The sequence below is a fragment of the Pteropus medius genome, unplaced genomic scaffold (genome assembly GCF_902729225.1).
Source record: "Pteropus medius unplaced genomic scaffold, Ma_sr-lr_union100, whole genome shotgun sequence".
Classification (NCBI taxonomy): Eukaryota; Metazoa; Chordata; class Mammalia; order Chiroptera; family Pteropodidae; genus Pteropus; species Pteropus medius.
The window spans coordinates 4,704,388-4,713,362 of NW_024354550.1; the positions used below are offsets into that span (position 1 = coordinate 4,704,388).

General features: G+C 32.3%; 1 pseudogene; it reads left to right on the plus strand.

Annotated features, from left to right (window-relative positions):
• The first annotated feature begins 6,770 nt into the window (after window positions 1-6,770).
• Window positions 6,771-6,889, plus strand: LOC120596681 (uncharacterized; annotated as a pseudogene).
• The last annotated feature ends 2,086 nt before the right edge of the window (window positions 6,890-8,975 follow it).

An 8,975-nucleotide genomic window follows, 5' to 3' on the forward strand; every position in this document is an offset into this window, starting at 1 on the left:
TAGTAAAAATAAGCCCCATGGCAGTAAAATATACATATGAAGCATCTGTATCAATGTTTTCATTTAAAAAGTTCTTAAGAATTATACTTTATCTATTATAGATTATAATTGTGATTATCTTACATAAATAAGTATTGTTTTTGATCATATGGCCAAGTAAAAAGAAGATTGGTACCAATCAAAAATAAATAAATAAATAAACTAGACATAGGAAACATTCTTGGTACCATTAGAAAGAGTCCTGATTACTTCAAACCCTTTGAGAGAGGGTGAAAATATGCCATTTCACTTTTCGTTTTGCATGTGAGTAAATTATCTATTTGTTTAACATAGAGATAGTGATGCTATATTCACAATGGGTACACAATAAGTAGTATTTACCAAAAGAAGAACTACAAAACTATATGATAAATTATTAGTACATGACATTTTTAAAGGAGCATAAAGCAGAAGTATAAATCTCAAGGGGGATAATAATATTAAATTTGGCTGCAGTGCTCCTTCTGATATTTTTAGTAACCCTAGTGAAACTTTCATTTTCAATGGCCAATTATAAAATTACCATAAAATTATAACACATAGAGTAGGTTCCTATTTGCCTTTTCCCAGCTGCCTTTTCATGATAGAGTTAAGTATTCTGTTTATGTATTGAAAGGTAACTGTTTTGCAGTTAACTCATGTTCTGAATATCCTGTTAAAAGTGAGTAACTTATTCAATGCTAGAGAGCCATACTAGCATTCTTTTAGTTCTGCAATATAATCCTTAATTTGAAACGAAGTTTGATTGTTTTAACTACAAAACATAAAGGAGACTGCACTGCATCAAGACCTTTAATGGGAACTAATGGAATTTTTGGCATAAAATAGCAAAATTAATTAGATCCAGCAATGCACACTGTTTAAATGCTAGCCTGCCATTTCACACTGATTTGAAGTCATACATACTTAACAAAAGACATTGGGTTGATTGCACAAAGGAGTTGAACACTCTTTGCACATTCTCTGTGTAAGTTATTATCCACTGTGAAAGATATTGACTTTTTTTTTTTTAAGAGATATTATGGAGAGAAATGATTGCTACCAGGATGACTGGTAGAATTATGTATGAGATAAGTAATAACTCTAATTTCTCATCTGCTGAATAAATGGCTTCACTTTTAAAATACTAGTTAGTGCATATGAGATTTCTGCTGAATTGAGCAGAATTATCAAAGCTGGTTTTGAAATGTAATGAACACTGAAAATGAGGCATAAAACAAAATCTTTTATGTATACCTTTGCCTGTTTAATAGTTATATATCCTAGAATGTCACTGATGTCTCTTGCATTTCTCCCTGATGGGTGATCTGAAAAAAACTACATGTAGCATGTCTTATCCTAGATTTATATTAATAGGGTATAGAAAATACCCATGCCTCTGGTTCTTATATAAAGGTCGATCATACTTATTGACAATAAATGACAGTTTAGTTGGTGTGTAGGAAAATATCAATTATAGCAATGTAAATGTATGTAAGAGTCTAAAGCATTCTTATGTGTTTTTCTTATAGTGTTTTCCTCATAACTCTGATTTTCTGTAACAGTGTGCCTCAACCTTGTGTGATAATTGTAAATACCTGAAAAACTTGTAAAATACAGACTTTCAGGTTCCTCTGATAGACCTTGGGATCCAGGCAAATTTGGGATCCATCATTCTACCATGTATGTATTTTCCTCCATGTATCTGCCTCCATTTCAAGTAGTTACTTAGGTAACTGGTTCTGGCTAAAAGAATGGCTAAAAAGATCATGTGTGTCCTGTCAGAATGATGCAGATAAGAAATAGTGAGCCTCCGCCATCCTTCACTTTCCCTGTGAACACCATGAAGGCCATATGTCTCTAATTTGTATCTATAAGATATGGGGGCATCGCAGAAAGGCAATCACTTCACATAAATGTGGTTTTCATTAGTGCTGTTTGCCAGGTACTTCCTACTATTCTTCATTCTGAGCACTTGGCTTATATCTAAGATGAATTTTCCTTCATTAAGCCATGTGACTAGTTCTAGTGTATGAGCAGTGTATGAGTTCCATGAGCAGAGGCGTAAGTGTTTTAGTTCTGAATGAAGGTATTTAATTCTAACTCATAGACTCTTCAGCTTTCCTCCTTTTCCAGATTGTAGATATCTGTTAGCTTGGATCTCTGGGTAATTTAAAGAGCAGAAAATGACAAACATGTAATAATAGCAGAAAAAAAAAAACACATCATTTTAAGAATTTGAGATTGGGATTATTTATTGTGGAAGTATAATTTGTGCTATATTGACCGATAGAGGAATGATAATTATTATTATAGTTATTATTAAGCTGCTGAAATTTGGGCATTTTTCTGGTTTGCCTATTATCCTTAATTATCCAAAATATTTGAGTTTAGGCAATCCTCTCTTTGCAAGATTCTGATATGTACAGATTTCGGTTACCATAAATAACACCCATTCTAATATCACTGTTCAAATTTCCGTTACCATTAACTTTGAGTATTTGCAAAAAGTATAAACTTTACTTCTAGCTCCTCAGTCCACAAATCACTATGACTACATCAATAGCAGATGCACATCATGATCAGTAATTAATTAATTTCTTTAAAAGTCGGTCAGTAATTGGTTACCACATACTGTTATTCAGTAAGCATGCAGACAGCAATAGTAATGTATCTATTTGTGTTGACTCCTTATCTCCCAGTGATAACCTGTGGTATTATCAAAAATGAATAATTGAAAGAGGAAATCGACTGACACAGATGAAAGTGAAACAGAGAAATGAGAAGTAATAACACTGGAAGTGAAAAATTAAAAGTAAAATTAAATGTAAGTGGAGTTGCAGAAAAAATAGTTCACCTTGGAAATGGTGACATTGTATCTATTCAAGAGATTCCAAATGTGCAGCTAGAGCAACTTCAAAAGGTGGACTTATCAACATAAATTAGGAAATGGTTGTGACAAAAAGGATGAAGATATCTCAAAGGAGGTACTCTGAAAAAAACACTTGACATAAAAAGAATTCTCAGAGATATTTCATGACATTGAAAGTGTAAAGGATAAAATGTTGGAAACTGACCAAACTTAGAAAGGAGTATGACAATTCACCAAGGCATAGTGAAGTTGCTCACGCCACATCATAAGTTATATTACGAGAAGAAGGCAACCACTGTCCAAACTAAAAGATAATATATTTCAATTCTCAATGTTTCTATATTTTAAATTTCAGTGTTTTAAATGAAAATTAGTTACTATTTTTAGTTCCTTACACATTTATAACTGAGAGTAAGAGAGTTTTTAATGTTTTGACCAAATTTTTGAAGTCACAGAAATAGAATTTTTTCCTATCGCTAATATAATTGCTTTGCATGAATTCTGCTTGAATGTTCATTTTTACAGTCCTCCACTAACTTGCAAAGTGAAATTGCCTATAGCTGGTTAGGAATAGTTCATTAACTGAATGAAAGAATAAATGGCAAAATATCTGGGAGAGAATTTCGATAGTAGTATCTTTAAGCACTTCTCAAATCATGCTTTAGTCAACCATCTACAAGTTTAGATCATGCTTTAATCAACCACCTACTCCAAGTTTAGGCTCGTGTTCTATAAAAAGAAAACATGGCTCCTATTTAGCTCTTACACCTTGTAATATTTCCCTGTTCTAGTCATCATGTCCTCCTTTCATCTTCTCACAGTCATCATGTCTGTTTCTACCCCATACTCTTCCCTATGCTTTTGTTTCTCTGCCGTTCTCCACTTGCTTACTCCTCCTCACTTTCAGATGTCAGCTGAGGCTTCTTCCACAATAAAGCCTTCTGTATTTTTCTATGTAAACCCTCTCTCTTTTATAGCCTCACATAGAGCTTTTGCTTCCTACTCATTTAAGCTGTTACTATAGTAAAAATTTTATATTCGCTAAAATAGTTATTTTACTAAAGCCTGTCTTAGTTACTCTGCTATTTCTTTCAGGCAAATTTCATGTCTGATAAACAAGGTAGTTGCTCACTAAATACGTGTTGATTTTAAAAAGTCAATGAATATGAAGGCAATGTTGTCTTTTCTTCAAAATATTTTTTTTATCTTAAATAATTAATAATTCTAAGAGTTATATACTTTTAGCATAGAAAAGAGCCTTATGAACCACACTGTCCAAGTATCCATGTTATATAGGAATTATTTCTACCCAATTAATGATTATAATTTCTTTGTTCAGGATTGAGGATTGTGATTACATGCTAGTAATCACAATTTTCCTATTAGCTCCTGTAATTAAGTATAAGGGTAATTTGTGGTGTGAAAAAATAGAAATATTAGTAAATAAGAGAGAGGGGCCTAAACAATACAGAGAACACACAAAAAATATATTAGTATTGTTGTTTCTCCTAATCTCTAGAACTGCACTTAAAACTTTATCATTATCTCTTTTAATATTTATCCTGCTAGACAGAGATTTTTTAGTTTAGAAAATAGGATTAGTTGAACTACTAATTTGCTCAAGATTATAGAGCTAGTAAGTGCTTCATAAAGAACTTATACCCAGATCTGTGTGGCTCTATAATCTGTGTCCTTCATATCATTCTAGGCTGAGTCTAAAAGAAAAGACCCCAGAGAACCCAGTGTGAGTCTATGGCAGGCAACATGGGGAAATTTTCTTCATTAACACATATTCTTTTCTGTATCCTCTTAATTCTTGACTGATTTTAGTTTCAACCCCCTTTAAAGCTTCCATCTCTTGCTTTGTTCTTCCATTACTATTTTAGTCTTAACAGGAAATTAAATTGAGCTAAAAGTCTGACATGGTATTGTATAAGAAGTAGGCTGTATTTTAATTGTTCATATGCTGGGAATTCTTAGGATCTGAAAACCAATCAACTAGAGGCTTCACTGAACTCAGACTATCTTGATAAACTGTTAGGAAAGCTTCCCCAAGTTCATCTGTGAACATGTCGTCCTAAAATATAATATCATCGTAATTGCTCACCTAATATACCAAAGGTAAACATATTTTATTTATCTGTTTAATAATATATGTCTGGTGTTCCTATTATATTTGGTATGGCAATGAACAATTTAACAGTACTTCTTTTTAAAAAGAAATAAGAATAAAATTGAGTTAACATTAAATCAATATGTATTTTATACTACATATAGTCTTAAAAATTTGAAATAACCTAGATTTAGAGCCAACTTTTGAGAGAGGAGGGAGAATTATATTTTGGTAGTCTATCAGCACAGGATATTACACATACTCTTAAGAACTTTACTTCTTCCTCTGCCACCATCCGAAATGTCCTAGAGTGCCAATAACCCCAGGCCTACTTGCCTAGTGATTAAGTGTAGAATAGACTGTCCCATCAAAACTTACCCTTCCACACACACACAAAAAAACTCCTGGACTGAGATACTATTCTGAGATCAACAAAATCTGTAACTGTTTCTTAGCTCTTTTTTTCTGTAGCAGTTTTAATACTACTAGTACCTACTTCATGGGATTGTTGCAATGCTTAGTAGAGATGATGTATGTAAAGAGCTGAGCACAGTATCTAGAACAAGAAGCAATCAATAAATATAAGTATTAGTTATTTGTTAAGAGAAATCTGTCTCCCTTCTCCTGGTCTTTCTTCCCATTTACACTATACCTCTATCTCATTGTTCCTAGATGTCTCCTGTTACTCTGAACAATTAATTGATTTTAATGGAAACAGACTGTCAAGATGGCTGCTACAAAGTGGATATTTCAAGATGACGAAAGCTAAGCATTTGAGTGTCAGGACACAATGTGAACTGGGCAGAATCTTTTGGTGATTCCCAATTACACATTTTAAATTACCACTTATATTATTAACAATGTCACCCCCAAAATTTTACTAAAAAAAGAAAAAGATTAATATAATTAAAATAAATAAATAGATAGATAGATAAATAAATAATAAATAAATAACCAACTATAGACCAATGCTACATATTAATGAAAGTTATCCATGGAGGCATCATGCCCTATCTTAAAAGGTGGTTGGTCTTAACACCCAAATTAATATGGACTTGTTACAAGTAGTTTCATAAATACTTAATTTTTGTTCTAAGTTTTACTTCCATTAGAATTGGGTTAAAGAGAGTGGAGAGAAGGAAGAATCCACACAATTAAATTTCAATCAGTAAATCCTAATCAAATTCTTGCTCTAACAATTTACCTTTTTAACCTTGTATATATCAATCTCTATCAGAGCTGGAAAACCCATAATTCTTATAGCTGGAACTTAACTCTGTCCATTTATTTACTTATAATTTTCTGGGAAACTAAATTTTTAAGATTTTAGTCTCCTGTATTCTCTTATCTAATGTACATTTCTCCAGTTCGTCTCTATAATCAATGTATACATAATGACTAAGATATATTCTGTCGTTACTTGATCTAAGAGAATGCTGAATCATCTTAAAGTTTTAAATGATGCTTTAGGTGAGGAATAGATCAACTTTTCCTCTAAAAGTCTAGATTGTGATTATTTATGCTTTGTGAGCTATATGGTCTCTGCACAATTACTGAACTCTACCATTGTTGCATGAAAGCAGCCACAGATAACATATAAATAAATGAACGTAGCAGTGTCCTAATAAAATTTTACTGTGGACACTAAAAATTGAATTTTGTATAATTTCCAGGTGTCAGATAACAGCATTCCTGTTTGAAGTTGTTTCAACCATTTTATGTGTAAATATACATTGTTAGTTTGTAAGCCATATAAAAACAAATCACGTCTATGTCCATGCTACCCTGAACAAGCCTGATCCTGTTTGATCTCAGAAGCTAAGCAGGGTCAGGCCTGGTTAGCACTTGTATGGGAGACCACCTAGGAAGACCAGGTGCTGCTGTAGGCATAAAAAATAAAATAAATAAAATAAATAAATAAGGGATTGTAAACTGACAAGGTCTTTGCAATCTGTGAGGTGAACCAAGAGTTGCCTCGCCTAAAAACAGATCGCTGGCTGAATATGGCCCTTGAGCCATAGTTTGCCAAATCCTACTGTAGCATTCTTAGATATTCTCACCAGAAGGTAAGGTTTAAATTTATTTAAGGAGCTACCAAAACCTAATGTAGAAAGAAATACCACACAATTTTGAATGATAAAAGGCATGTGATGTTCTGAAATACAATTGCAAATTTCTCTTTTGATATCAACAAATACTCTAAATACATTTTATTTGATATATATTTATATATTCAAAAATGATTAATGGGACATACATTCACTCTCTCTCAGAAGCAATAAAACTGGTGATTCACCTTCCAGCCAACAGTGATTAAACCAGAGATTTGGCTAAAATATGATATAAATCTATTTTAAAAGTCCAAAAATTATCCCCCAAACCAAGGTATTTAGGACTCTGACCAATGTCAGATAACAAGAACAATTAACATATTCTGTTGTTTATGTTGTTAGCAAAATATTTTCACAAACCACGTCTCATTGGCTTTCTATAAAAACCTATCATTATAACAGTATTGCATATATATATATATATATATATATATATATATGTATATGTAATAACTAATCACTCATGTAATAACTTTCAATTGCAATTAAAATAAATCTCATGTTGACCACAACTTAGAACACACTTGAGAAATTGGTTATCAGGCTTCTATTTTAAATCAGTCCAAATAGAGGATGGAATTTTTAAAAAATAGCATGTTCTTTAATCTCACCAAACCTCCCTCTTTATTTCCAGAAGATTCTAATTCTATTATTAATAAAATGGAAGAGAAGAAACAAAAAATGAAAGTGTTGATAAAAATGGAGCTCATATCCATTAAGTAGCTAGATTATGCCAAGAAAATAATATTAATAATAAAAATAAACTTGGCACAAAATATTTGAGAGAAAAGGAAGGATACTTTTCAGTATCTACCTCCACTTGACACATTATATACTCTTATAAGTTCTACCCCTTCTTCCAATCTGAAATGGTATAGAGTGCAAGGTGAGCCTACCCTTTTCTGCCTTTATTACACCAAGTGTATTGTTTAAAGTTCTTTTTATTTCTCTTAAAAAACCTATTGTAACTGTTTACTAGGAAACTGAGGCTCAGAAAAGTTGACTTGTCTAATTTATGCATCTAATAAAGAATCAGAGACAGGACTTGGACTAAAATAGACTCCACTGTCTTCTAATGCAGATACTGCCAATTTAGTATTCATTTTATGAAAAGAAATTAGACCACAAAATTATTTTATAGCAGTTTGACCTGTTATTGCTTTATATCATATCTACTTTATGTATAATTTTATAATAACCATAGAAATGATATAACACATCTATATAGTAAAATATTTTTTATCTGAACTTCTTAAGAAGAAAAACAGGTATTATCAGGGACACAAAAACATCCACTAATATTTCAATAGTAAGTCTTTGATATAGTACAGTTCAGTAAGTCATTTTCCACTAGCAAGCTAAGGAACCCAAGAGAAAGTTTAACAGTGATAATCAAAAGATTCTGAGAGTTGAACACTGATGCTATTATAGCAAATAATTAGTACAGGTGGACCTTTCTTCATGTTCAGTGACTGTTGGTAATCCTTAAATAATCAGGCAGCTGCTAGATAGCAAGAAAATGTCAAGTCGAGCACCTGGGTGTTAAACATTTATACATGCTTGTAGGCCACTTTTGATCTATCTACCCAACATGCCAAATGTCAGTGGCTTCACATAGGTTATGAGGAAAACACCTCATTAGAGCATTGCTAGAGTGTGCTTAGTGTCAAAAGGCGCAAAGAATCCTGTACCCTTCGATTTGAGGTGGTTATTTCCCTGTGCACCAAGCTTACCAGTGTTTTTGAGAAGCCAGATCCCCTATTGTCTCTCTGTCTACAAATTATTCTTTTCCCATTTTTCTGTAAAAAGAATATTGCAATGGCTTTCTTTTTTCAAGCAGAACATTATAAATTACTGTTTA